Source organism: Pristis pectinata, chromosome 7 (assembly GCF_009764475.1).
Source record: "Pristis pectinata isolate sPriPec2 chromosome 7, sPriPec2.1.pri, whole genome shotgun sequence".
Taxonomy (NCBI): domain Eukaryota; kingdom Metazoa; phylum Chordata; class Chondrichthyes; order Rhinopristiformes; family Pristidae; genus Pristis; species Pristis pectinata.
Genome location: NC_067411.1, coordinates 6,402,740 through 6,416,246, shown reverse-complemented (window position 1 = coordinate 6,416,246; position 13,507 = coordinate 6,402,740). Strand labels below are relative to the sequence as shown.

Here is a 13,507-nt window from a genome sequence, read left to right as displayed (position 1 = left end):
AGGTAGGACAGCATGGAGTTATGGGTGGACAAGATTTGCTGCAATTTGATCTGGGTTGATTCTTGGGATGACATGTGAAAAACTGTTGGGCCTATACTTGGAGGGAAAAAAGAATGAGATGTGACCTTATTGAAGCACATGAGATTCTGAGGGGGATTAATTGGATAGATGCTGACAAAATATTTGCCCTAATGAGAGTATCCAGAACTAGGGGCCTGTGATCTCAGATGCAGATGAGGAAGAACTTATTTTTCCTCTTTGGAATTCTTTACCCCAGAGATCTAAGGAAGCAGAGTCAATGAATATATTCAAGGTACATCCTGATAAACATTTAAACTACAAGGGAGTCATGGGGAATGGGGAGAGTACAGGAAAATGGTGTTGAGGACGTGATTGGATCAGCCATGATCTTACTGAAAGACAAGCACGTTCTGGAGGTTAACCAGCCTACTCTGCTTCTTACATTTCTGATGAACATATGAGAGAGTTGTGGTTGACCATAGATTAATAAAGTTTAAGGCACTAGATGTTTGCTTGAATAGCATTGGATAGAGAGTCTTGATGATATCTGCAGAGCATCCATTCTCTCAGGGTCAAACAAAATGCCAAGGATGGAGCTGATGAAAGATGAATGGAGTTTGGTTTGGGGTCCAGAACAATGGTTTCACTCTTCCCAGTATTTTACTGTATGAATTTTCTCTTCATGTATCACAGGATATGAATAGACTGGAGAGATCAAGTGAGAAAGTGTTTATTAGTGATGAAAACTGATGCTGTGTTTTCAGATGCCACTGCTGAGGGACAGTACACAGATAAAAAGAAAAAGAGGGGTTAGCCATAAATTCCTGGCAGAATACCAGAGATAACTGTGGAAAAGAAAGCCATTTTAGGATTATCTGACCAAGAAATAAGAAAATTAAAGCATTATAAACTTGGGAGTTCTGGAAAAGATGGATTTAGGAGCTGACACTTAAGTTGTTGCTTGGTTCAGAAGTTAAAGGAAGAAAGAAATGAAGATATCCTTTTACTATATTATTTAGGAAATAGGAAGAAATTACATAAATGTATAAAAATACATATCCACAGCAATATTTTTCTTGTACACAGTGATTTAGAACTCAATAAGATGGATACAATGAAACTCTGATAATCTGCTATCTGTTTGTAAATCTTGATAGTTCAACATCTGGCTCACCAGCACCCTGATTCCCATGCCCTAGTGAAACTGACTTGGGTCCCATTTCCTATGCTCCCATGAAACTTAATAGATTCACTGGAAAATGTACTATGCTTCTGTCTAATATTAAAAAAAAGTGAATTAAGAATATGTTGGAGTATTAATTGGAAAAGCATCCAATAGTCCAGAGAATCTTCCAGTCCAGCACAAGCAAAGTCCTGAGCAGCCAAGGTGGTGTATTGTGAAGGGTCATGGTTGTCATGTGACACCACTGATCACCTAGTCGAAAGACACATCACCGTCAATCAAGGTCTGGCTCCACCCACCCATTAGTCCACACTTGACTATTGGCCTCTGTAAACACCGTTGTACCTGGCCTTGGGCCATTGGCTTGTTTGAACTACCTGGGCTGGACCACCCAGCCCTCCAGCACTATAAAGAGTGCCACATGTGCATGGTCCTCTTGACCGCTCCAGGAATCGTGAAACAACGCTGAAGAGACCATTGGTAAGAGTGTGCACTTCCATAAGGGTTAGGAGCATCCCAAGTAGATTCCCGGTAGTGAAGAGCCATGCCTGCACTGAGTCGAGGGGTGGCAGGCATTGTACTGTTTCTTCCTTGATCGTTTGTACTCAGTTTGTTGTGGGTGCATCTCACCCTTGTTGCGACTCCCCCCATGTTCGCGATCACCAGTGTGCATGTGTGTTTGTTCCCATTTATCCTGTCCCACGTTTGTCTTTTATAAATAAATTATTTTAACTCCAAAGACTGTGTCCAGAGTCCTTGTCCCTCAAGACCCTCGAACTTGTCTTACAACAGGCTGTTAGAATGTTTTAATACAAATAAATTTTACCTTTCAGTTCTTTTAGACAAAAGAACTCCACTGTTATTCATAAAATGCAAACTATCAAAAAAACTCAATATTACATATTCTGTTGGAAAGAAGTGGTTTTACACAAAAACCATATTGTAAATTCAAATACTTAACATTTTCAAGGACTATACTTGCCTTGTCAGTACATATGGAGTAAAAAGTCAGGATGGTGCATTATTTACCTATTATTTATTTATAGCAGTTCTGATGAACATTTCAGCACTTAGCAAAACTAAAATAATCTTGCACACTTTCACCTGATCATGGTGGACACATATGCAAGCATATGAAAGTAATAGCACAAGAAATAGATGTCAACTTGGCTATAAAATTTAAAAGTTGACCACAGCTAATCTGAACCTTATCTGATTATGGCCGATCCAAACCTGACCCAAGCACTTACAATTCCTTCCACACGCAATCCAAACATTGCCATAAGTATAATCTCAAACGTTATTGATATGTCTAAGAATGTAACACCGAGCAGAGGAGATGGGCCATAATACTAAGCAAATCATCCTAAACTGGATGAAGTACCAAGCCAGATGGCCTGTCACAAATCGGACCCTGAATATTTATCAAAATATACACCTAACCAGGACCACACAGTTTGGTTTCCTTGGTACTCATGCCCAAAAGAATCCAAGTCCGCTTTCCCACTCAATCCTTATGACAACTAAGGAAACTGGAATTCTCCTTGGAATGCTGAGCCTGCTCAATCATGCAGTGTATTCAAGATTGAGATTGATCAAAAATTTAGAATCTTCTGCATAAAGAAATTTCTCGTTAACTCAGCCCTAAACAGTGACCACCTTATCCTGATTCCATGGTTCTAAAAACCTGCTCATTTCAAAGAGCAAATTTAACCATGCTAACAAGACAAGAAAAATAGCTGCAGATGCTGGAAATCTGAACAAAAACCAGAAAGTGCTAGAAATACTCAGTAGGTTCAGCATGCATCTGTGGAGAAAGAAACAGAGTTGATGTTTCAGGATAATGACCGTTCATCATCCAGTGATGTACAAAGGGAAAATTAGTCACACAATTTCCCTTTCATTAACTTATGCCAACTCTGCTCAATTCTATCACTCTTCTCCAAGTGTTCTGTTTTTACATCCAATGTTTTTCCCAACATTCTCCCTATTCCTGATGTTAGACCAATGGGTCATACTTCCATGTTTTCCCTCTCCTTCCTTTCATTTGCTATCTTTCAATCTGCAGAAAACAAACAAAAAAAAAATCAAGAATTTAGAAGACAAAATCCAAAGCATCCAGTATCTCTATAGCCACCTTTGTAAAACTCTGGGATGTAGATCATTAGATACTTGGGATTTAACTTCGGAATTTACTACCCAGGAAGGTTGTGTACACTCATTCATGGAGTATTTTCAAGACAGATCAACAGATGTTAAGGGACTCAAGGGTGTGGACAAGAAAATGGATCTGGGGTAAAAGATCATCCTTGACCATATAAAATGGCAGTGCGAGCACAAAGGCCCAAATCCTGCTTCCATTTTTTAATTAGACATGACCAGTAACAATGTAGAAATGGTTATTAAAAAACTTCTTTAACTCGTGTTTCAGACAAATGAAAATTTCTAGTTACAATGAGACTTTGTGGCCTTAAAGAGACACACATTATTATTCTTCCAAATACTATAAATTGTATAGAAACATTGAAAAGTAGTGTAGGAACAAGCCCTTTGGCCCACCACGTCTATGCTGACCATGATGCCAAATTAAACTAATCCCATCTGCCTGCTCACGTTAGACATACTATGTCTGTGCAGTCCTCTACATATAAAATTTACTAGCTCCATCCCAAGTTTTAGATTTACTGAATATGCTTCAGTACAAAACAATGAGATTGAGTAAAATAAGGCTTTTACTACTGAAATTTTGGTAAGTGGAAAACAAAACAGTACACAAGGGCATTTCAACTTGAAGGACAAATAATCTATTCATTACTAAGCAATGGCAACTCTGCTGAACAGGTCACTGATTTTCATCAATTCTAAACTATACCTAATTGAGGGGCAACTGTAGCAAACTTAAATATCTGGATTTACAATTTCAATAAATGCCTAACTTTCAAACCAAAATCAAAGAGTATTAGATCTAATACATAACGTTTGATATCTTTGATGAAGCTAATGCAGAAATTATAAAAACTCTAAAAGGAATTATTCAATTTGGTTTAGTGAATGAGTGAATTGGAATACAATGATATAAAGTAAATCAATGTCTGGAAAAATGTTAGTTCTTCCAGCAGTCTCAAAACTATAAATTTTTGCCATTAAATTATTTTACTTTAAAAATGCCTACATAACATTTTATCAACACAAATTTCCATATAGCACTTTTTGCACAACAAACACATCCCAAAATGCTTCAGAGGCATCCTCAAATGATGTAACTGACATCAAACCACACAAGGTAATATCAAAGCAGATGAGACAAAGCTCAGTCAAAGAGGTAATTTTTCATAGCATGCCTTTCTTTTGGAAGAAAAAGACAGATGACAGATCTAGGGAGCTTAAGCCTGGCAGCTGAAGCAAATGCCTTTAATGATGGAGTGATTTTAAAAAAAAGCACAAAAAAGGCCTCTTGGCCCCTCAAGCCTGCCCTGCCAATCAATATGATCATGGCTAACTTATACTGGCCTCAACTCCTCTTCTGTCCCAGTTCCCCAAAATCCTCAGTTCCTTAATCTTTTAAATACTAATCTATTTCCACTTAAATATAGCTAATGATCTGGCCTCCAACAACCTCGGGGACAGAATTTCAGAGATTTGTTACCCTTCAAGAGAAGAAATTTCAATGCACCTCAGTTATAAATGACTGGTCCCTTATTTGGTAGCTATGTCCCCTTGTTCATGACTTTCCCAGTAGTGAAAATATCTACCCCATTTAGCCTACTTAGGATCTTGCATGTTTGAATGTCAACCCTCATTCTTCTAAGCCTCAAAGAATACAAACCCAAACTGTCTAGCCTCTCTTGATAGCACAACACTCTCATCGCAGGAATTAGCCTGATAACTTTTGTGTGATTCCTGCACTAGTACACCTAGATCCCTCTTAACTTCACTAATTTGCAGTCTCTCTCCATTTAGATAATTCACTTTTTCATCCCTTTTTCCAAACTGTATAGCCTCACACTTCCCCACATTAAACACCATTTGCCAGATTTTCACTCAATCGTTCGATCTATCTACACCACATTGCAGAATCAATTTCCTCACCACAATATTCCCTTCCAGGTATCTTCGCATCTTCAGCAAACTTGGAAACATTTCATTACCCCCTCCAGATCATTAATGTAAACAAATGAGGGCCAACAACCAATCCCTGGAGCACTCCACGAGTTACATCCCTCCAGCCTGAAGAGGATCCATTTATTCCAACTCATTGTTTACTGTGTTATATTCAGATGTGCGCCATAGGGCAAAAATGAATATTGATCTCTGAGCTTTTTGGGGCTGGAACAAATTGCAGAAATAGGAAGAAGCAAGACCACAGAGGGATTTTAAAACTAGGATGTTACTTAACCATGAGACAGTAGGTCAGTAAACACAACCACATTGGGTGAAAAGAATAGCACAATATAGGACCTGAGCAGAGGTTTGGATGGCTTCAAGCTAATGAAGAATAGAAGGGTGCCCAGCCAGCAGTGCTTCAGAAAAGGGTTAAAGTTTTAGAGGTAATGGATGGGAGTTTCAGCAAAAAAAAATGGAGACAGATAGGTGGCTTTGGTAATAGCCTAAGTTTGAGGACGAAACATCTGAGGTAAAAATCCAATTTCAGACATTGCACAGAAGAGGAATAGACACGATGGCTAGGAAAATGGAATTTATGACTGGGTCAAAGACAATAGCTATAGTCTTCCTGATTCTAAGTTGGTGGAAATCTATATTAGACGAGGAACCCTCATAAAAATATATGAAGATCATTTGCCCATCATGTCTGCGCCAATGCAAAATAAAAGTATCCTGACTTATCTCATCTTCCAGCACTTGGTAAAGCCTGGATCTCTGCAGATCAAAGCTCTTCAGGTACATATCCAAGTAATTTTTAGAACACAAGGGTTTCTGCCCTGACCACCATTTCAAACAACGTTCCAGACCCCATTTTCCCTCCTGTTACAGACTAGGTTACTGTGGGTGTGTGGGATGGTTACGACAACAGAAGATAAAGGATGTAATGATGTTTTTGAAGCAGTCAGTCGGGGGCAGGGAAAGGCGAGAGCAAGAGCCCTGCTAGTCTCTATCGATGGATGAAAAACTGTAACTGTCTGTCACTGCAATCCATGTATGGATTTTTGGAGTAATCCGGTGGAGTCCACTTTGTCATTAACCTGTAGAGGGAAACAGGTATTTGTGTGGACGGCCACATCTTGGATGCTTTTCGGGGTGGCAGATACTTCGGAACAAAGCAGTGGAGTTCACTTTGTTGTTGACCTGTAGAAGGAAACAGGTATTTGTGTGGACAGCCACGATTCAAGTGCCTATTGGGGTGAGGCAGAAGCAGAGGAGTAGCCACTGCTGATTAAACACTTGAGGTGTTGTTTGGGATCCAAAGTGGAACATCTGGATTTCATAATTACTCTATTTTCTCTCTACGTTTTGTCTTCAGTCAATGGTGGTTGTTGAAGAAGCCTTTGCTCACGTTTCACCTTATGGCTTGCTGAACTGAACTTTGAGAACTACTCCTGGACTTGGGAGTTTGGGAATTTGCCACACACACACGAAGAGTTTAGTTTTTGGGGTTAATGTTTAAGATTTAACTTTTTTTACTTCTAGCATTCTAACATTTTTACTTTTATTTTTCTTATTATCATTAGTTATTAATAAAGTAGTTTTTAAACACTTATACATGACTTGGTGTGTTTTTGTTGCCGGTTCGTAACACCCCTCCACCAATATTCCTTCCGTCAATTACTTTAAGCCTCCTTTAATTTGTATTTCCCCTAGCAGAAGAGTTCAAAATAGGACCTTCCCATTGGTCTAGGCACTTCATTTAAATTTCTTGTCTCCTTCATTCCACCCTAGCTCATCCAATCTTTCCGCAATACTAAAAAAAAATTCCAGCTCCGGCAACATCCTCTTAAATTTCCTCTGCATCCTTTCAAAGTAATCACACTTTTCCTTCAATGTGGAATAAGAACTGTATACATACTCAAGTTGTGATCTAACTAGCGTGGTTCAATTCCAACACAACCTCCCTACTCTTCTATTCTATGCCTCAGATAATGTAGGAAAGCATCCTGTAGGTCCTTTTAAACAACCTTATTGACCTGTCCTGCCACCATCCATTGAAATATATTCAAAAGTCCGTTTTTCTCAATACCATTCAGTCTCCTATGTTTATTATAGATTCACTTTGTTGTAGCTCCAAATACCTTATCCTACAGACCTCTCAATTAATTTTCATTTGCCACTTTTCTGTCTAATTGACCAGATCAGCTTTATCTTCATTATCAACTATATGGCAAACTCCTGTTTCACCTACAAACATCATCCCCTCTAAACTAAAGTGTAAATTACAAAAAGCAAGGGACTGACTACCAAACCCTGTGGATGTCTTCCATTCACAGAAACACCTGTCAACCTTTTGCCACAGACAATTTTGGATTCAATTTGCTATATTTCCTTGGATACCATGAGTTTTTATTATTTGGATCAGCATGCCACATGGGCTTTGTCACAAGCCTTACTAAAATGAGGATCAAGAGAAATAGGATGAGTAAATGTGGGCAGCATCAGCATATATTTATGAATTACGTTTTCAGATTATGCTTCTGAGGCTTAGTGTGCAGAACAGAAATGGAAACTACCTTTGTCATGCCCTGCACCCGCCACCCCCCTCCTCCCCCAACCTTTCAGGAACAAAGTTGTAAAGACACCATTGTGGGAAGAGGAGACAACTCTCTGGCTATGGCTGTATAGACAAGAATGGAAACAGATGCACCTAACCCCACCACGCTGGATGGTGTAGAAATGGATGACAATGGGACTGTGGATTTTGTCAAAGGCTGCAAATGGGTTAAGAAGGATATTTGTGTCTTTACTGAAAATGCAAGGGATATTGAAAAAAATGAAACAATGTTGCTGTTAGCTGCCAACAAAGCGTCACCTCTCTCTGGCACTATCTTTTTTGGTGTCTAAAAATTGTGTATAATTTATGTTTTTCTTGTTGAATGCTGCTTATATGCTGTGTGCCTGCGATGCTGCTGCAAGTAAGATTTTCATTTGCACCCGTGCGTACAAGTACGTGTGCATATGACAATAAACAAGACCTTGATTGACTTTGAAAATGTTGATTGAGTCGACTTGGAACTCCAGCAGCAGCAGAAAACTGATTGGAGGGATTGAAGTAAATCCAGGCAAGATGGGTGAGGTTTCAACACTATGAAGGTCTTGAAAAAAAGAAAGATTGAAGATGGGGTAGCAGTTTGCACAGAGGGGTCAAGTTTTTTTTTAAAAAATGAGAGAGGTTGTGACTGCAGATTTGTAGAAGGGTAGCAGTACCAAAAGGAAAGATAACCATTTAAATACACTGGCTTATATGGGTGCCAAGAAGGGAAATTGCATAGTCAGCAATTTAATGGATACAAGGTCAAGAGAGCAGAAGGTGGGTCTCATGGACAGCAATGTTATTAAAGAATGCATGAAGGGAGACAATAGAAAGCAAGACTATTTTGGCTAGGAACAGAGATTGGGAGAAGCAGCAAGCAACATGACCCGAATCTTAGTTCAAACTCCATGAACTTAGACAACTTGTGGGCTTGTGTGAAGATCATGTCTGCAGTAAAGAAAAAAGGCCAAGCTTTTCCTTGCATTCTACTAGGTTCCTGGAGTAATAATATGCAATTTTGGAAAACAACACCAAGTCATAGAACAGCCACTTTCTCTGCCGACTGTGATTCTATTAAGACTTTCTTTCCACTGCATTGAACATTCCCCATCTCAGTTTGGAAACACCAGAATACTTTATGAAGTGTCATTCCATTATTGTAGGTGTTGGATTATCTTCTTTTAAATGAAGATATAAAAACATCCAAACTTTAGTGAAATGAGCAGAGGAATTGTTCACCCTGAAGCCAAGCAGAGCCTGGTCTAAAATAGCATCTGTCTTGGGAGATCTTTTGAGACATTCTGGATTGCAGCTATTGTTGGGAATTAGGTATGCAGCAAAAGGGAATCAATGCTAATATTATTTTTATTGCTTAAGCACATTATCTGAAAATTTTAAAGACAACATTCATCCAAAGCAAAAACCAAAACATGGATAAACTTGAATTCAGTAGTAATAGTGTTAGTTCCTAGCTTCAATCTTGACCTTGAACCAACACAACAGTCCCTAGGTATTAAATCCTTCATCCCCTAGGACGATTCATAACCTCAACAAAGTAAAACAATACCTCAATTTAAAAAAGCCTTATGTACAATAAAGTGTAACAATAAAAAGCAATAAATAAAAAGACTAGGCAAGAATATTAATACAGCTGGAGCTATAAATTGAGATATCAGAGAAATGCAAAGAGGTACAAGTAAGGAGCAGCAAAGAATGAAGCTATCTACAGAATAACAAACGCTGTGTAGATGAAAATAACATAATTATATAATTTAGATTAAAATATTGACCAAGATGTTTTGATAAGTTATTAATTCCATCTCTGCAGACAACGTAATTGATAATCAACTTGGCAGCAGGCAAAAGCAGAGATCTAAAGCAAATCTGAATAAGCCTGTATTTTCTCTGGCTGACCGAGCTAAAAAGATTAAGCCCAAAACTCCAAACAGCCATCTGTCAAAGTCAACCATTGACTGAATCATTTGATCATCTACTAGCGTGCAACTTTAACTCTACCCAACTAAAACATAAATTTAGTCATTAAAATATAAATCTCAATTATTTTCAATATTTAAAAGCAAGGACTTTTGGGTTCAATAGTTTAAACATACTTCAAAATTTTAAAAATTCTGAAGTAACAGCTGCAATCAATTTTGTTACAGCCAACTTCCATTATTACAACTAACTGCAGATACATTAACATGGTCAATTCCTTCAAAGTCGGAGAAATTAATGCACAGGGAAGGCGGCAAAACAGAATGATAAAATAAAGTAACAGTCTGCACACATGAAAAATAATTTCAAATTTAAGTATTCTTTTGTACCAAATTTTACAACATTCCTAATACACAGGAGGAACTTTTCCCCCCACAGCAGAGATATATAAAACTAGAGGTTTAAGATAAGGGTTAAGGAATTTAGAGGGGTAATCTGGGGGAGAATATTTTCACCTGGAGGGTGACTGGAATCTGAAACACATTGCCTTGGTGGGTGATGGAGGCAGGTACTCTCACAACTTAAAAATGATCTAGATGAACCTTTAAATCGCCAAGGCATGTCGGCTATGGATCAAATGCTGGTAAAAGGGATGAACACAGATAGGTACTTGATGATAGCTTGGATGTGACAGGCCAAAGGCCTGTGTAAATCTCTACTTTGACATCCATCTGGTTACTTGAAATGCCGCAAATATAATTTCAGCAAAACAAAAATAGTAATTTTTAAATGCCTATTTGTTAGATGCTGAAAATTAGAGCAATGCCTACAAGCTTCAGGGAAAAAAAAGGAAAAACTGGCAAGCCAATGTTCACATATTTTATCTGTCTCTAACAAGGTCAACCCAACTCTTTACAATGCAGAAACAATTCAAACCACTGTAGCAATTTACTCATAAAGGGAAGAGCCATTGGGGTGAACATTCAAGCCTTAAACAACTTGCCCACCATCCCGAGTCTTCATCATGAAACCCAATATTAAGCCAAAAGAAACAAGATCAGAACTTTATGGATACCAAGTGGAACGGAAAAAGGCTAACCTGTAACAACCGATCAAATTAAATCAAGATCGTAAGACAAAGTAAATTAATAGAAGCCTTAAACTGAAATACTTCCACATTATCAATACCTATACTGGTCGTGGTCAGAGTAATACAGCTTGGAAACAGGCCCATCTAAGCTAGTCTTATTTGCCTGCATTTGGCCCATATCCCTCTAAACTTTTCCTATCCATATGCCTGCGTTGGATTGGATAACGGAGTCAAAAAAAAAAGAGGTAGATGGGGCTGGCATGGACCAGTTAGGCTGAAAGGCCTGTTTCCATGCTGTATGAATCTTTAAAACAAAACTGCCTTTTTCCTCTCAATATTTAGTTGCTAAGATGTGAATGCAAAGCTGTGGTGGTTTGCATGGAAAGAGAAGCAAAATTATTAGGGAATCACAGACATTAAGGGATGGAGATAGGAAAAGTAACAGAACTACCAGACTAGTTTCTCAATTTCAGATTGTTTTGAATAATAACTTCACTCATTTGACTAACATTCTCTGATTATCCATGACCAGTAATGGTTCATCCATTTGAAATACTTGGAAGGTTTCCTAACTGTGGGTCCCCACCCATTTTCTGAATATTGATAACTATGTCCAGCGTTGGTCAGGACTGCAACTCAGCAATAGAAAACAAAATACAAGGCGGCTTATCTCAGGAGCCTTTACAACACACTGCACTAAAGCTGCACGTTACATTGACTGAGATCTTAGCTTTAAATAAATTTGATTTTTTCAATACTTAAGATATAGATTATAGAGAGACGGATCATACAAACTAGCAGCCACAGGCAGTTGACTGCCTCAAAAGCAGAATAAAGCCGATCGCAAAATTGTAAAACATACAAGGACACTTCGACTTTTCTACCTCCTAGTACCTTCTATTAATTAGCTACTCATATATGCCAATAAAATGACAAGGCTTGTTATATTTCTTCTCCTCTCTTGGATTGTAAAAACTAAAGAAAATAACACGATTATGTTTATCTATAAAACACACATTGCCACATTTCATTGCAGTAATCCAATTTACTGACACACGCCTACAATACAAAGAGACACAGCCAGGTTACAGTATTGGGGGTCGTTGTGGGCGTCTCGGACGGGAAATGGAGGGGGGGGGGCGGTGGAATTCTTTGCATCAGATACAAAGTTAACGAAATAAAATTGATGCTTTTTTTGCACGGAGCCTTGTAACCGCGGAGCTGCTGAACGCAGAGGGTGGGAGCAATGGAGAAACACGGCGTTAGCAGGAGGGGAGGGGAGGGGAAGATGGATGGCAATAGTAATTAAAATAAAACAGTACAGAGCTCGGAATGAAAAGCGCGTTCAGGGGAGCACTGCAACTGCCACAATTACAGCACACGGACATTCGACTTCAGGAGCCACCAGCCTGGTGCAATAACCGCCGGATTTATGCTGCTCGCCTCATTCGGGCCTCGGTTTAGCTCCTTACCTTCCACCGTGAGAAACGCCGCGATCTGAGGCGACCGGTGAGTGTCTGTATTTTTTTTCAATGGGGTGATAAGAGGGAGGCGGCGGCGTTATTATTTTTCCCCCACTCTCACTACCCTCCTCCTCTAACCCCGCCTCTCTAGTGCACACAAACTGACATGGGTGCGGCGTCCACCGCGGCTCCGGCGGAGACAGCGAGACGGACGACGAACGCGGAGACGACAGCTCACGGCAGCATCGGACCCTCTCATTGGACCAGAGAAGACGGGGCGGGAGAGGAGAGGTGGCGAGGTGGGTGAAGGGGTGTGGCCGCCTGGTCCCTTTTTTTTAAAGACGCGCCAACCTCATTGGCCGCGGCAGGGAGGGACCCGCCCCTGACGCGCGAGGCGGGGTGTGGACCCGCCGCGACCCTCTCAGCGCGCCTGCGCACCACCCTCGGCACAGCGGGCGCGCGCCCTCACCCCCCCTCCCCACAAACGGTCGGGCGCGCGCCCCCCCCAACAACGGTCGGGCGCGCGCCGTCAATGGTTCAAATTTGCATTTCGCGCTAATTATATTTCACGCGTTTTATTGGGAAAAGATTAGGTAAGTTTGGACCATTTGTTTAGACCAGATAGTAATCAATTGATTTGGTATGCATTTTAAATATTATTTGAATGATAAATTTTAGCCAGGCCACCAAGGAAACTTGCATGCACCTCTTCAAAATAGTACCTTGAATGTTTTACATCATCTTCAGAAAGCACAGGGGTCTTTGGTTTAGCATCTCATCCAAAATGTGACATCTCTGACAGCATAGTGCTCCCTCCTACTGGAACACCAGCCTGGATTTTACTGTCAAGACCACAGCATGTGGCTTTGAACCCACAAGCACCTACCTCCAAGTTGAGACACATTTGGATAATACTTACCAACAATTTTGCTTTTTGGAAAGTGTTTCCTCTTCATTGAGCCCCAGTACTCACAGTTCACATTATCCAAGTGTTTGGATGTATCTGGAGATTGTATGTATGGGGGCACAGGACTCCAGATGAGTTTGCCCACCTTGACATATCACCAGCAGGAATTATTGATAGCCATCATGAATGAAATCTCATACTGAAGCCG

At 39.8% G+C, this 13,507-nt stretch overlaps 1 protein-coding gene across 13 annotated transcripts in view; it reads right to left on the bottom strand.

Annotated features, from left to right (window-relative positions):
* The window catches only part of add1 (adducin 1 (alpha)), a 150,672-nt gene extending 138,038 nt beyond the window's left edge, over positions 1-12,634 (bottom strand). For 3 of the 13 annotated variants that reach the window (XM_052019345.1, XM_052019357.1, XM_052019358.1), the window contains exon 1: positions 12,402-12,632. The gene's annotated coding sequence lies outside the window, so the exon portion shown is untranslated. Of the gene's footprint in view, positions 1-12,401 lie in introns of all 13 variants that reach the window. The other 10 variants (XM_052019347.1, XM_052019346.1, XM_052019355.1 and 7 more) reach the window with 6 other exon arrangements.
* Positions 12,635-13,507: the final 873 nt, after the last annotated feature.